The 16,681-nt window shown below is 48.6% G+C and overlaps 2 long non-coding RNA genes across 3 annotated transcripts in view; one reads left to right on the plus strand and one right to left on the minus strand.

The window, feature by feature from the left end:
- The window catches only part of LOC133244625 (uncharacterized), a 17,177-nt gene extending 13,999 nt beyond the window's left edge, over positions 1–3,178 (minus strand). Inside the window, exons 1-2 of one of the 2 annotated variants that reach the window (XR_009735460.1) lie at positions 2,599–3,176; positions 759–891 (exon numbers count right to left, since the gene is read on the minus strand). This is a non-coding gene — a long non-coding RNA (uncharacterized LOC133244625). Of the gene's footprint in view, positions 1–758; positions 892–2,598 lie in introns of both variants that reach the window. The other variant, XR_009735461.1, reaches the window with a different exon arrangement.
- On the plus strand, positions 3,145–14,929 carry LOC133244626 (uncharacterized). The gene is made up of 2 exons (XR_009735462.1): positions 3,145–3,314; positions 14,466–14,929. It is a non-coding gene; the product is annotated as an uncharacterized LOC133244626 (long non-coding RNA).
- The last annotated feature ends 1,752 nt before the right edge of the window (positions 14,930–16,681 follow it).

Here is a 16,681-nt window from a genome sequence, read left to right on the forward strand (position 1 = left end):
GCCCTGAATGAGCTATGTGAGCTCAGGCAAGTCCCCTCACCTTTCTGAGCATCTAAAACCTTCCCCAAGCAGGTGGTGAATACCTAATGAGGTAATGGCAAGAAAAAAAAAAAAAAAGCTTTTAAAAGTATAAAAGCTCTCCTGGAGGTATTATTAATTATTATTATTATTATCATCATCATCATCATCTTTCTCAGTTATTAATGACCTGTTACCTGCAAGGGATCTGTCATCCAGGAATCTCTGTAAGCCCTTCTTGAATCTGTTTATATTTCTAGTCGGCAGCACCTTCCTTGCTTTTGATCCTCAGCCCCCAACCCAGGGAGCCACAGGCAAAGTCTTCTGCCTAGAGGCTTGGGTTTGAACAGCTTTTCTCAGGCTCTTGTAGATTCTGTCACCACCAACTGAATTTAGTGCAATACAGCCTCATTTCCTCCCCCAAACCCCATTTGTAAGCCCAGATCTGTGTTAGGATCTTAGGAAGACAGAGAGGAAGAAAGAGGCCTTGCCTTCTCAAATCATTCCCCATAAGACTACATATCCCCCATAGGGTGGAAACACGGGACTCCCTCTTAAGCGCCTATATTTGAGCTGAGAATAAGGTCCAGACACCACAGGTCTAGAGCCCATCCAAGAACCAGGGCCCCACCTGCTCTCAAAGCCCCTTTTCCTCTTCACACCAGAGGCAAAGGACTTGAAAACCTTTCTCAAGGACTACACAGAAATATAAATCAAGCTCAGTTAATTTTGATACCTACCTGGGATGAGCTCCATAGATTTCAAGTCAAGTCAAACATGGAGTGGTCCTAGCCTCAAGAAGTTCATTGCCTGGCAGGTGAGATCAAGGCACAAAATAATGATCTTGCAAGTCAAGGTTAGCTGAAGGTTTGTCTAGAGGATTCAAGAAAAACAGTTTAGGGGAGGGCCTACCTAGCTGTGCCTGTGACAATCAGGAAAGTTTTGATGAAGGGACACTTGAATTCGGTGCTAAATAATAAACAGTATTTTGGCAAGTAGAGAAGGTGGTGAGCCAAAGGTAAGGGGGCCTGGAGCAGGGAGAACACGAACACTGTGTTCAGTGGTCAGAGCAGAGTGATCCACCTGGTGAGAGCCACTGGATGTACAGTGCTGCCTGTCACTGAAATTGACAAATATCCTCCCTGATCTTCAGAAAAAAGCCCTATCAACAACTGATGTCTGGCCCCCTAAGAGAACTTCCTGACTTCCCTTAGGCAAGGTCTTTGCATGTCTTGGGTTGTGCAGACTGCAGAAGCTGGGCATCGATGTATTCTCAACCCCAGGCCAGTGTTGTGTCTTTACTGACTGTCAGGCTCAGAACGTCCCTAGCGAAAAGGGCTTCTCAAATGTACCCCTTTCTACCCCTTAACTGCAGGTGAGGAAACTGGAGAAGAAGCCCCTTCCTCACAAGTCAGGGACAGGGGTGGGAATGGAACCCAACCTTCCTTCCCCTCCTCTCCCCTCTTCTCCCGTGATGAGGTAAAGCTCACCCAACCTGACTGGAGGAAAGCTCCAGACACGTTCAAGGTGATTGTAACAGTAGCATTTGCAGGCAAATTATATTCCATGAGCTAATTAGGCAGGGATTGGGGCCCTTGGCCATAATTAATATCTTGTCCCTAACAACTTAATCCTGGGTGAGATCATAGCAAGGATCTCCTCTGAATGCCGAAATTCTTTCCTCCAACAAATCACCTATATAAATACATATATTTTAATAGCAGCAATTATAAAGTTCTCTGCCAACTTATGGGGCTGTTTAACATTCCTGGACTGAGGCCACAGTTTTTTCCCCATCTCCTCCCTCCCCACAACCAAAGCCTAATGAATAGTGACTCTTTTGTGGCTCTGCGTTCCATTTAACCAATATCTCCTACCCGATGGGTCTTCGCAGGGAGTTAATAAGCAGTCTGGGAGGACTGCCTGAGGAGGTCCACGAACCTGATCGTTAACTGCAAGGCCTAATCAGCATGTGCTTCCCACCCAGAGTCCCCTACAGCTACACAGGCCCGGTCCCCCAGTAATGGATGGAAAATCGGCGATTTCCTGACAGTTAGCAACCAATTTTCCACCAATTAGAAGAGAGACTGTGGTCCCTGGAGGAAGCTGGATGGGTCCACCGCACAGAGCTGGGACCGGAAGACAGATGATCCTAGGAGCATCAGGGAACCAAAGCCCTGGGGGCAGGGGACCCCTCCCTCCGCATCTCTTTCTGGATCAGCTTTGGCTTATATCAGGGGAAGGCCACTTCGGGGACAGGGGCTGCCTGCTTGGGCACTTCCCTCTGAGCTCGTCTCACTTAGCAACCCTGTTATGTGATAAACCACCCCCTTCTCTTCTCCTGGGCCAGCAGACATGGGTTTCTGCTGGGTGTCTCCTCAGTGCCCAGGACAACTGAGAAATTCCTCCAAGGCAGTTGATGTGGAGGCTTAAGAAAGCATAAGCTCTGGAGTTGAACAGTTATGCCTCGAAATTCTGAATTTGTTTTTTTTTCCATTGTGTGTGACCTTGAGCCAAATACCTAAATTCCCTGGGCCTCAGTTTCCTCATCTGTAAAATGGGGCTAGCCATATCACTTACCAGATAGGACAGTTATGAGGATTAAATGAAATAATGTAGGTAAAGTCCTTTACATCACAGTAAATAGTGTTCAATATAGAGGGGCTATTATTATTATTCCTATTACTACGTTGATAATATATGTACTATTACTAAATGATATCAGCGAGTGTGTGTTGAGCATTGTGCTAAGCACTATGAGATCACTACCCAAGACATCCTTAGACATTTCTCCAGTTTGTTGGCCCTGCCCCCATCATCTTCCATCTGCTCTTGCACCCCTCCAGCTCATCCCCCACAAAAGTGCCAGTGATTTTTCTAAAATACAAGCTTGACTGTGTCCTCATCGCTAGCCAGATTAAGATCCCACAGTGGCTTTTGCAGCACAAGCGCCTTTCCTGGAGCTCACAAGCCTTGAGCCATCTCTTCCCTGCTTACTCCTCAGCTTTAGCTCTCCCCCTTCCCTGCCCTGTTTCTTATCATTCTTTAATGCCCACAGTCCTGAAACATCAGACCCACCTTTGCAAGGAATGTGAGAATGCAATGACATCACAAAGAACGTGCACCGAATAGGTTCGTAGGAAGCTGGATTCTCCCCTGCTCCACGCCGCAGCATGGTCCCCAAAGGAGCTGAGTGATGGCGTTGCCAACAGGCTTGCAAGTTGTGAGAGAGAGACAAGGTCACCCTCAGCATCACTTTGGCATTTATTGAACTTGATTGTGCTCTAAATTCTCAGGTAATTGGCCATTCTCACTTGGTAATGGTAACTGAATCAGACCTAGCCTTTGCCTCAAAGAGCTCAGTCTGTGGGGAACAAAATACCAAAAGGGGTCTTAACAAATACTTACTCTATGCCAGGCACTCTGCTCAGAAACTGTACATGGATTACCTCATGGGATTATCTGATTTGGTGTTCATAAGAGCTTCAGGAGCAGGGTTAACATATAATTTATCACACAAACTAAGACACTTCTGAGAGTGAGGGAGCCCCTATTAATAACTATATGGGACAATAGGCATAAATTTGGGGCCATCCTAGGCACATCTGGATAGATGGATGCCCTGTCTCCAAGGTATATGTCCTTTTTAAAAAAAATTCATTTTGGTCACTCTGCACAGCTTACAGGATCTCAGTTCCCCAACCAGGGATTGAACCCGGGCCACCGCAATGGAAGCCCAGAATCTAACCACTAGGCCACCAGCGAATTCCCAGTATATCTTTATTTTAAAGGCTTTAGGACAATAGGGACTTTGCCCACATTTACATCCTTCTCGGAGACAGGGGCTCAAACCAGTCCCTCTGACTGCAATCCCTGGGCACAAATACGATGCAAAGTGAAACAGAATGTTTCCTAAGAGAAGGAGGGAGAGAGGTGGCTCCAGGCTTGACGGTGAAGTGGGAAGGTTGGGAAGCAAAGGGGAAGGGCTGGGCGGCACACGTGAACTGAGGGCCAGAGGGCAGTTGGGTTTTCAGAAAGCAGGTGGGAAAGTTAAGACAGTTGTGCAGGAGGGAATGGTACAGAGAGTGGAGGGATGAGCAAACAGGCAAGGACGCAGGGAAGCAAGAAGGGCGGGAGCTGGAGTCTAAGTTAGAGACATGGCCACGGACCCAGGTGAGGGCTGATCAGAGAAGTCGGGAATGCTAGCTGTGAGGCCTCACAGCCCTCAGCGAGCTTCTGATTCTCTCCTTTTCCAAACGCACCTGCAGTCCCCCTACCTCTCCCAAAGCAGCTAGAAAGCCCTTGGCCTCATGTCCCCACCAGAGGAGTGAAGGGCCACAGAGCTCCCTGCCCCTTCCTGCGACCCACGCGCTATGAGTTCTCTAAATTTGGGCAGGGCAAGACAAGTTCACTTCGTAGAGCTGAGACTCCAACAGCATCCTCTTTTCTCAGACTTTGCTTGTTTCTCAGACCCCCAGTGCCCATCCTTGCTTCCACCACTGCCTGGCTTGCCCATTTGAGCCTGTTCTATATGCTAATATCACCTCCGGCTCCTCGCCCATGGAATCCAACACCATGACATTGCTTTCCCAGAGGAAGTTCCTGAGGGTCCAGAACTGCTGGCTTGGCAACTCAGGCAGTCACTGGATTCCAGGCTCTGGAACCGGGAGGGAGGCTGTCTTGTGTCTGTCCTGAGAGAGACTCCACGTGCAGCTTCCGACTGACCTGCAGGCTCAGGCAGGCGATGCTTGTGCTGGTGGAAAAGGAGCCCCACACCCACGAGGGCCAGGCTTGAGGAGCGCCCAGGGGTGCCTCCACCTCCCGCACTTCCTCCTGCTGCACAGGGAGCTCAGCTGCACACCTAGCTCTGCCTACCTCAGCCTTCAGAAGTCAGAACCTGCACCAGCCCTGCCCAGTCCCACTCACCCAGCTCCCAGCTCAGAGCAGAGTGACAACACATGGCTGATGGTGACCCTGCTCCAATCTCACCCCTCTGGGCCACCTCCACACCTTTGCCAGAAGGATTGTTCTAGCAAGTTGATTCGCTCACTCAGTGGCTTCCCATCACTGACAAGAGAAGCACTCGAACATCTTCACATATAGCTGTGGGGGGCAGGTCCAGGCACTGCCCAGCTCTCCAATTTTACCTCCATCTAGCCTCCTCACTACCACCCATACACCTTCATTTAACCACTTCTTCATTCATCCAGTATGTGTTGAAGACCTTCTTCATGCTAAGGCCTATGCAGGTTGCTGAGAATCAATCCTGAAATGATTCTAACACTCAATTCCAACATGGCAGGGGTGGGGCAGGTGGCATCCCACAGCACCAAGCAATTCTCCAACACCATCAGCTAGGTGTCCTACAATCAAACTCCATTCTGACAACATCTGTCTGGAGGCAGTGGCAGATTCCACAGGGTAAGGGCTCAATCCCACAAGACTGCCCCCCACTTCAGAGGCCAGTCACAAGTCTAGGTTTCACTGTGCCTCCAACCATCTGCCTGTAAATTAGAGGTTTCCATGACTCCTCCTTGGGTTCAATTACTTTGCTAGATGGCTCACATAACTCTGGGATCCTGTTTACTCAATGGATTACCAATTTATTACAAAGAGTATTAAATAGGAACCAACAGCCAGATGAAGAGATCCATAGGGTAAGGTCTGGAACAAAGGAGCTTCTCTGCCTCTGCAGAGTTTGGTACCCAGCACAGTGAATCGTGGACGTGTACTGGTTCACCAACCTGGGAGCTCTAGGAATCCAGCTCTTTGGGGTATTTATGGAGGCTTCTTTAGGCAGGATTGGTTCAGTCATTGGCCACCGGAGATAAATTCAACCTCCAGCCCTCCCCTCTCCCCAGAAATCAGGGGGTGGGACTGAAAATTCCAATCGTGCAATCCTGTAATTGCACGATCGGTTCCCCTGGCAACTAGCCCCTGTCCTGAGGTGCTTTCCAAAATCCATCATATTAACATAAACCCAGTTATCATGGAACAAGGCATCTTGAATAACAGGACACCCATTTCACCTTGATGGCTCTGAAATGTTTGGTTTCAGGACAAGAAACCATATATTATGATAAAAGATGCTTCCATTGCTCTTATCCTTCAGGAAATCCCAAGGGTTTGGGGAGCTGTGAGCAAAAGCTGTGGATGAAGACCTAAATTATGTGGGAATTATACTTTGGTCATCTGAATGTCCAAGTATCTATTTCTTATAAATCACAACAGCATGTTGCCCATTCTCCAACATTCCCATGCTGCCTAGGCTGCCCCTCCCGACCTCTCCTACCTGCATTCACTCGATTATTCTCTAGGACCTAGGGCAGGAGCCTCCATCCACACCCTCCTCCAGGCTCCCACAGGCTCTCATCATGGTCTGTTTGGATGCTTCCTGATTAGATTGGAGCTCAACAAGGAAGGGGCTTCCTTGGTGCTTAGACGGGAAAGAATCCTCCTGTAACGCAGGAGACACGGGTTCAATCCCTGGGTTGGGAAGATCCACTGGGGAAGCAACCCACTCCAGTACTCTTGCCTGGAGAATTCAATGGACAGAGGAACTTGGTGGGCTATAGCCCATGGGGTTGTAAAGAGTTCGACACAACTGACAGTGACTAACACTTTCACTTTTTCATATTTTCAATAAGGAGTTGAGTTTGACTCAATCCCATGCCTCTCACAACAAAATACGTTTGTCATCCTTCTCAGTTCCTTTATCCCAGGGTTTACATTTTCATTATTTCATCACCCTCTCCACCACCCCTTTGCCTGCTGCTAGAACTTAGAACACTTGTGTGTGTGTTAGAAAAAGGTGCCCTTTCCTCTGGTTGGATGCAACTCCTTGCTAAAGTGTGTGTCTTGTGAGCAGAGCCCTGGCTGCATCTGGGCCCCAGTTGCTGCTGGTTCCGGCATCTTCATGCAGGACACACCCAGACAGTCAGAAGCATCATTCCCTACCCCACCAAGATGCTCATCCAGTTATATTTGGGGGACCACTCTCAATTCAAAGTTACATTGACATCAGAGGGCTAATGACCTCCCACCTGCAAACTACCTCGTCTAAAAAGAAATGGTTGTGGGGAAATTTTGAAGCAATCATGGGAATTGTAGATGTTCTGCCCACCGGTTGGAAGGTGTGTCAAACAGGCGCCTGTCCAACCAACAGCACATGCCACGACTTGAGTGGATGCTGCTCCTGGGAAGGGCTGGACCAGTGTCCCGTTGGAAGGACTTTCAGTCATGTCACTTCCTTTCTTTCCCCTCTTTAGTCTTCGTGTTCTCAGCTTCTGAGATCCAACGTCAAAGCTCCCTTCCCAGCTTCTATACATTTGCATCCACAAAGGCACGCGTGTGCACACACCCACACACACATGCTCACTCCTGTAATTATTCACTGAAATGGGCTCTGAGAGTCATGCTCCAGAGAAGCCCACTTGCCAGAAAGAACATGATCTTAGACCAAGTCAAAAAAAGATGGAGGGTTATTTGGAAATATGTAGAAATATCAAATCACCATTTTGTACCAAAAACTAACATAATGTAGGTCAATTATACCTCAAAAACATACTAACTCATAGAAAAAGAGATCAGATTTGTGGCTACCAGAGTGGGAATTGGAGGGAAGGCAGGGGAGGGGGAATTGGAGGGGAGGGGGAAATTAGATGAAGGCAGTCAAAAAATACAAACTCCCGGTTATAAGCACTAGGGATATAATGTACAACATGATCAAGCTAATTTAGCACTGCTCTATGTCATATATAGACTTCCCTGGTGGCTCAGATGGTAAAGCATTTGCCTACAATGCGGGAGAGCTGGGTTCGATCCCTGAGTTGGGAAGAAACCCTGGAGAAGGAAATGGCAACCCACTCCAGTGTTCTTGCCTAGAAAATGCCATGGATGGAGGAGCCTGGTAGACTATATAGTCCATGGGGTCGCAAAGAGTCGGACACCACTAAGCGACTTCATTCATTTTCACTATCTTATATATAAAACATATATAGAGTTTTATATGTTAGAGTAAATCTAAGAGTACTCAACACAAGGAAAAAATATTTTTGTCAATTTCTTTAATGTTTTATCTCCATGAGATGATGGATATTAAGCCTATTGTGGTCATCATTTCATGATGTATGTAAGTCAAGTCATTATGCTGTATACCTGAAGCTAATACACTGCTCTATGTCAGTTGTATCTCATGGAGTACCATCTATAAAAAATACTGAATCATTGTGCTATACACCTGAAACTAATATAATATTGTAAATCAACCATACTTCTATTTTTTTAAAAAGAGACATGAAAAAATGTTGAAAGCAGATTTTTAAAATAACTTGAAAGAGTATGTATCATTAAAAAACTTTAGATACATATACACAGTAAGCAGTCTTAATGGATGGACAGAGGGATAGATGGATGGCCAAATGCTTGATAGAGCAAATCTACCAAAATGTTAACATTTGTGCTTCTAGGAGGTAATGTATGGGTAATCACTATATGCTGCTGCTGCTACTAAGTCGCTTCAGTCGTGTCCGACTCTTCGAGACCCCATGGACTGCAGCGTATCAGGCTCCTCCATCCATGGGATTTTCCAGGCAAGAGTACTGGAGTGGGTTGCCATTGCCTTCTCCGAATCACTGTATAGTCCTTTCATCTTTTAAGTTTGGAATTTTTAATGCAGTGTTGGAGGAAATATATAAATGTACTAAATGAAATAATGTTTAATATTTAAAACTTAGAAAAACTATGTCTCAATAAAACTAGAAAAAAATATATATATGTCAAAAAAAAAGATAGTGGAGGATGACAGAAGTCCCTCTGAGCCCTGCCATGGTCAAGTTCACCTGGTGTTCACTCTGACACATTAGGTGGCAAGGCTTAGTCAGACCAAGGCAGCCCATCACTGACATGATGGAGGCCTTCGTTCTAAGAGAAAGCAGCTCCGGGAAGAGCAGGCATTGGGTAAACCTGATGTCTCCATCTCTCCCAACCTCTCAGGGCTCTCGTGGGAAGAGGAAGCAGAGACACTCTGGTGGCCCAGAGAGAAATAGGACCAATGCGGGCTGGCAATTTAGGCAGATCTTTACTCAGTATTAACTTCCTGGGAGGCGACTTTTGGAGGTAGAAAACTCATGGTTATGAGGATGTGGGAGCAGCCACTTGATGCCCAGTGTCGGGCTGACCTTGAAGACCTGAAGATGTGAATATCATTTTGTTTCATGGTCTAGGATTCTGTGAATCTAAGACTTCACATTGCTCATTATTATTAGATTCCATTACTATATGATCTTAAGAGTTTTAAAACTCAGTGCCTTAAAAATGCTGAAGTTTTATTATTCCCTAATTCCAGAACCTGAGAAACTTAGAATTATAAAGCTATCTATGAGATGCAGTCATTTGTGTGGCTCTCTTTGAAAGATATGTTGAGTACATGCTTTTCACCAGGTACTCTTTGGAGGCACTTTACATATATTATCTTATTTAATCTTCACAATGTACCTGTAAGTTACGTACATTTATTATCCCTATTTTTCAGATGAGGAAACTGAAGCACAGAGAGGTTAAGTGACTTACCCAGGACTACAGAAGTACTATACAGTGGTCCTATAATGAAAACCTAGGGTCCGTATTCACGGCCACTGCCTTGGCTGCCTTCCTGTATTATAAGAGGAATACACCCCGAAGGATGGAGGGGCTCTGGCCCAGCCCAGGGCTGTTATGGGTCCTCTGCTCAGCTGGACTCCACTGGCCGCTCTGAGTCCCAGCCCCTGGGGCGTCCCTTCCTTTCCCACCTTTCCAGGGAGTGTTCCCCCCACAGTCTCAGGTCCTGAATTCCCCAGGCAAAGCCAGCCACATTCTTTGGGCTGGGGTCCAAGTTTATTTAAGAAGAGGAAAATGTTATTATGGAAATTACAACAGCTTTACGAAACAGCGTCGCTGTATCAATCCAGGACCACAAGAATGCTCATCAACTTAATAGCTTCCTGTTGGGAGCCTTTCAAGTTACGACTGAAACTGGCAGGCATCGGGGCATGGGAGTGGGGCCAAGCAACTGGGTGACACCGCACTCCGCCCCCTGCCCTCGGGATGAGTGGCAGAGTCCCAGCAGGAGACCACAGGGGACCCTCCCTGCCTGCTCCTGCCTGCATCCCTGAACAAGACTGCAGCTTGGGCTTCCCATTCTCAAAGGTGGAGCCACAGTGGTGATGGTGGTGGTGGTGATGTGTGTGTCTCCAGGTAGCAAGCAGGGAGGAGAAGCCTGGGGCTCCTCCTTCTACCCACCCCATTCCACACCCACAGCCTGACTCAAGTACAAACTGTGTTTGTACACAGTTGTGATCCTTAGACCTTCTTCCAAAGCCAGTGTGGAGGGTCTGTGGCTAGGTCCCTGATAAGGACAGGCTTTAGGAAAGGGACTGCTTTCTTTAACTCCTAAGCCCAAAAAGAGAGAAAGCCAGGACTTAACTCTTTTTATCTTTAAAAAAAAAAAAAGGAGAAGAAAAGAAAACCATTAAAGTGAAATTCCTGGGGCTGAGAGCAGCCAGGAGTCTGGCACGTGTCTCCTCCTCGGTAATTATCTGGCATTTAGCACCTCTCTTCCCAGCACTTGTAATTAGCAGGGAAATTAAGATGCTGTCATTCTACCTCCCAGCTTCTCTCTGTTATGCCCAGAGGCCCAGAGAGGGGAGGGTATCAGTACACCAAGAATTGAGACTAAAACTCAGGGGGGACTGAGAGGGGACATTTGACAGGAGAGCAGTGGTGGGTCCTGGAGGGAGCACTTCCTGCCGCCTGCAGCCACAGCCATGCCTTTTGTCTGAATTTCTGGAGTGTATGCAAGGGTACTACGCTCTCTCCCATGGGATGCTGTTATGGCTCTGATGAAAAGACTAGGCTCCAGTGGAGTCTCATTGCCTTCACCAAGATTTTCACAGAGGCTCTTTGGTGCCCACCTCGGTGCTAGACCCTGAGATCAGGGATGAATCAGATCCACCTGGAGTTGTAGATGGTCCCCAGGGAAAGGATATGCCATTTGGTTGGGGAGGGGGTACAACCATAACACAAGGCTGAATGTGACAAGAGTTGAGGGAGGCAGGATCAGTTATAGAATTTGGAGGGACTTACTGAAGATGTGAATTACTGGAATTCTAAATAATTTCAGACAGCAACAGCAGAAGATTAAACCAAGCATATGGGCTCTTCTAAGGGACTCTGTGAGCTGCATACTCATGAGGCCAGCCCGGATCGAGGGCAGTGTAGGTATTTCCAATTAAGAAAGATTTCTTTTTTTTTTTTTCAAACTTTAAACTTTTTATTTTGTATTGGGGTATAGCTCATTAACAATGTTGTGATCGTTTCAGCTGAACAGTGAAGGGACTCAGCTGTACATATACGTATATCCATTCTCCCCCAGACCATCTTCCCATCCAGGCTGGCACATAACACTGAGTAGAGTTCCATATGCTATACAGTAGGTCCTTGTTGGTTATCTGTTTTGAATACAGCAGTATGTATATGACTTGCCCAACCCCCCTAACTATCCCTGTCCCTCTGGTAACCAGAAGTTTATTTTCTAACTCTGTGAGTCTCTTCTGTTTTGTAAGTTCATTTGTGTAGTTTATTTTTAGATTCCACATATAAGGAATACATATGGAATATTACCCAGCCATTAAAAAGAATGGAAAATGCCATTTGCAGCCACATGGGTAGACCTACAGAGTGTCATACTGAGTGAAGTTAAGTCAGACAGAGAAGGGGAGATATCATATGACATCCCTTATACAAGGAAGAATTCTTAAAGGATGCAGTATTTGAACTGGTCTGGTTCAAGAAGTCAGCTTTGCCTAACAGGAAAATTACCTTTACTCTATGTGGCCAGTTTTCCCATCCTTCAAGACCTCAGTCAATGCCCTCTCCTCCAGGAAGTCTTCCCTACTAACTCCATGCTGGAATAGGACTCTCTAGGCTCTCATAGCTCCACTCCTTCACCCCCTCCAAACCTGTGCTTCCCTAGACACCTTACCTATTTCACTCCAGTACAGATGACCAGTTTATACACCTGCCTCTTTGGCTAGCTCATGTGCTCTCTAAAGACAGGTCTATGCCTTATTCCTGTCTTCATTCTTGGTGGCCCACAGAGGGCCTGGATAAGACAGGTGTTCAAAAGTGATTGAAGAATGAACGAACACCCCCAGAGTGAGCAACTTGAAAGAAGACTTGATTGTGCTTAGGGAACACAAGGATGAATATTTATCCATGGGCCAAAAAGTTAAATTGGGATTTGATCAGAAAGGCCCTAAATGACAAGCCAAGGGAAGGGTTTGAGCTTTTACAGATGGATCTGGCTGCTCTAAAGAAGATGGCTGGGAGTGGAAGATGGGGGTGGGAGGGAAGGAGCTGTAAGCCAGGCAGAAAGAGCAGTCAGAAAGCTGTAACCATGATCCAAGCCAAAGGTCAGAGTGGCCTGGACCAGATAACAGCCATGGGAATGGAGAGAGGGGAAGAGCTGGATGGGAGCTTTGAAGCCCCAGCCACCCTGGTGGCAGCAACACTGGGTCACCAGCCAGCTATTCCAATTATTCATAGAAAATCAATCCCATTCCGTGGAGACTCAGATAAAACTCATGCACAGTAATGGATGGAGAGCTTAGAGTGAGGAGATAAGAGGAGGCCCCGGGTGTGGGGTGATCAGGTGGGGCTTTGCAGGAGGGGGAGGAATGGTAAGAGGTTATCAAAACAGCCCTCAAATAGCAAAGGCTCAGAGCCGGTCTGCCCAGCTGTGGCTGCAGAGGGACACACAGGCTCACCCCCAGGCCTGGGAGAGCCAGGCCTAGTGGTCCTTGGGCATTAGTCCCAGCAGCAGGGGAGACTGATTGAATCTTGCTACCCTGAGATGACATTGGAGGTCTGATACCCTCTATCAGGAGACCAGGGGCAAGGGGCATGGATGTGGAACAGGCGGGGTACCCTCTGGGGCCCCTTTCAGCCCTGGCTTTCTGGGATCCCGAGTCCATGAATCACCACTGTGGCATTTTGTCTGTAGGATCAGGGAAAGCACGGTCTGTTCTCCAGCACAGGGCAGGCGCTGTGGGAGACGGAATAATGGAGCCCACTCACTCAAGCTGGGCCACAAAGCCTGTGTCCCATCAGCCTCAGTCCCTCCCCAAACCCTGGAAAGGGATCACTGAGCTTCCCATCCTCTGAGAAGGGAGAGAGAATATGGGTGTGAGAGAGCTTTGCCCCGGGAAGAAAGGGAGACTGAGAAACAGTGGTGCTTCCCAGAGCAGAGAGGGTCGAGGAGGATCAGTGCCTGAAGTAGAGAGAAACGCTAAAAATAAACAACCAGTGCTCACATAGTACCCACCACTGTGCCAGGCATTGTCCTGGATACTTGCCTGAATTAGCCAGGTCAGTCTCACAATCCTCATTTTCTAGAAGAGGAAACCAAGGCTGAGTTGAAGAAAAATTTCCATAAGTTCCCACAGCTGAAGATGCAGAGCTGGGCACTTGAACCCAGGCAGTCAGGCTCCCTTCTATCTCTGCTCTGTAATGATCTTCTGTTTGCAAAGAGCTCGCTCTGTTCCAGGTACTGGTATCACTTGGCCCCTGGGAGAGGTCATCATCCCCATTTTACAGATGAAGAAGCTGAGGCTCAAAGAAGTCTGCTTATAAACCCATCTCCCAGAAGTAGCAGAGCCGGGATGTGACCTCACAGCTCCCTCGAGTCTTGCACCCCCACTCTAGGCTCTGCAGGACTGGGGGTCTGTGCAGTGGACCCTAAAGAAGCAAGCGATGGGGCATCTCCAGGGGAGGGCAGGGCCCAAGGGGTCCCCTTCCCACCCTCTTCAGACAGCTTCTCCTCACAGCTGTGGATGGAGGCAGCCGGAGGTGCGCCCGAGAGTCCCCATCTGCCGACACTCAGGCCTAGGAGGAGATAGCACTTTTTATCTCTGGGGCGAGTTCAAGAGTTTATTCCCCCCCGGGCCAGTGGGGAGCCTGGTGCCCATTCTTGGAGGGTGTCCAGTGACAGGACAGAAGGGGGCACTTGGTCTCCTTCTCTGCCGACACTCACTCCCCTCCACACCCCAGCATCACCCAAGGCCGGAAACATCTGGGACAGAGCACTTGGGTGTAGGCGCTGGGTCTGGTGGAGCCCAAGGCTGGTTCGGAGCAATCAGGGGTGGCTGGTGGGAGGGGCAGAGCTCTGGGGTCAGGCTGAAGGGATATAGGTGTGGTCCCAGCTTCACCACCTTCTCACTGTGCCACATCACACCGGGGGCTTTAAGCTCTGAGCTTCCGTTTCCTCCCTTAAAAACTGAATTAGCATTTCTATCTAAGAGAGTTCTCCTCAGGGTTAAAATAGCGAAGATATGTATTTCAGCCACCTGGCTCACAGCCTGACCAATAGCTGGGTCCCTAAGATTACCCCTCCTTTCTCATTTGCACAACAGGAACTGACTCCAGTCACTGAAGCAAAGTCTGCTCCAGGATCCCAAAGACACAGGGAAGAGCTCAACCCCCTCCTCAGTGTTCCTGGGCCTCCCCTTGCCCTGTAGAGGCCAGAGCACATTCTCGGGGCATTCAGGGCCCCCAGGGGCCTGCTAGCTACCTGTGTCCAGGCCTCATTTCCTGCCTCCGGCCCCCAGGTGACTCATTCTCCCTGAACAAAGCAGGCCCTATCTTCGTTCCCCAGCGTAGCCTTCAAGGACCGGATCATCAGCGCCTCCTTTCTGAAGCCGCCCCCGGGCCCCTGAGGGAGAATGAATCACTGGCTCCACTCGGCTCCCACAGCTCTGAACTTACTCTGCTTTGTGCTGTGGGTCCAGCTCCAATGATCTGCCCCCCAGCACACTGTGAGCTCCTGCAGGACAGCACTGGGATCCCCGTCTCCTCATAAAATGCCTGCCAGCTGTCAGATCTGTGCTCGGAAAATGTTATGTAATCGATTAGCTAATTAATGAAAGAGAATGTCCCAGGACAGGAGCATCTCAGAGCTGGAGAAGACTTTCATCCCAGGGCCTCATTATCTAAATGAAGCAGCATGGATGTGGAGGAGGCTGAGATCTGGGGTGGGAAGGACAGGCCCTGGGACCCACAGTGAGATAAGAGCAGGATAGGCACTAAGAGGCTGCTCTCCACACCTGACCAAGGGCAGGGTGGTCAGTTCCGGTTCACAGTTAGATAGACATGGACCTGTAGGTGGCTCTCCACTGCCCCTTGAGGAAGTTCGTTTCTCATCGTGGCCTTCTAAGTCCCTTTGTGAGGTCGTCCCCATCGAGTGCTCACTTCTGCTTGTGAGCCTGACTTGCTGTTCTCAGTGCTGGGAACACCTGCCCCTCTGCCTGGCCAAAGCCTAGAATCCTTCAGGTGTCCGCGTAGATGTCACTTCTGCAGAAGATGCTCCCTTGTCCCCTGTGTCCCTCTTTGGCCCCCTGTGATCCCATCTGTCATACGAGGCTCTGATTGTTTCCGTGCCTCTCGTCTAGTCAGAGATTGTTCATCTTGTACCCCTAGTGCCCAGCCTGGAAGGAATGTATGTGAGTAAATGGATGAATGAATGAAGTATAAGGACTGGATATTTGGGGGGCTCCGCAGGTGGCTCAGTGGTAAAGAATCTGCCTATAATGCAGAAGATATGAGTTCGATCCCTGGGTGGGGAAGATCCCCTCGCGAAGGAAATGGCAACCAACTCCAGTATTCTTGCCTGGGAAATCCCATAGATAGAGGAGTCTAGCAGGCCACAGTTCATGGGGTCGCAAAAGAGTCAGACACAACTTAGCAACCAAACAACATAAAGATTGGAACTCTGGACCACAGGCAGCCATTTTACTGAAGGCAAGTTAACCCCAGGGCTTCGCGGGGGTTCAGGGGTGGGGAAAGCACTGACTTGGGAGGAGACAGAGAGCAGGGTATGCTCTAGGACACCCCACAGGGGCAGAACTGAGAGTGCTGGCCATGGAGGGAGTCGTGTTCCCCAGAACCCAGAGAACCCATGATTTGCCTGAGCCCTCCCTTCTGTTCAGCTGGGTTATTTTGGCCCAGTGACCTTTGTTATTTCAGGCAAATCCTTCAATCACTGGGGAAGCATTTGGAAGGAAGAACACCCTTGGAAAAAAAATCAGTCTGACCCATGTCCTGAGTGAGCCTTTACTGCCCCAGAGGCCCGTCCTCTGGCAGGCTGAGCGGGGTCTGTTCTGGAAGGTTGGTGGGAAGGGCATCTGGACATTGCTGGATGGAGAAGGGGAGGCCAGGGAAGCATGGCTATTCAAATAACAGTGAAGACTCTGGGGAGAGGGAGAGCTGAGCCTTGGGGGTGAGTTGGGTATTTATGGTAAAAAAGACCTGGAAGGAATGCCAGGCAGAGAACCTTAGGCTTCCCAAGAGTCCAGCTCCTTCACCACACATTCATTGCACTCCTCTTGCCTAGGCCCCACCTCAGAGAGCTTACAGTCTGGTGAGGGAGAGGAAAAAGCAAGAGATACTCAGGATCCAGTATGAGAAGGGATGTGGCACGGAGGAACCCAGAGGGGCCCCTAACCCAGCCTCCTGGGGAAGTGGTAATTTAGCTGAAAATTGCACAATAAGACCTGTTTTTATTTTCTTCTCTCTCTCCCTTCCATTCTCTCTCCCTCCTTCATCCTTTACTTTTTTCCTTCTTCCTTTCTTT

This window comes from Bos javanicus, chromosome 3 (genome assembly GCF_032452875.1).
Source record: "Bos javanicus breed banteng chromosome 3, ARS-OSU_banteng_1.0, whole genome shotgun sequence".
Taxonomy (NCBI): domain Eukaryota; kingdom Metazoa; phylum Chordata; class Mammalia; order Artiodactyla; family Bovidae; genus Bos; species Bos javanicus.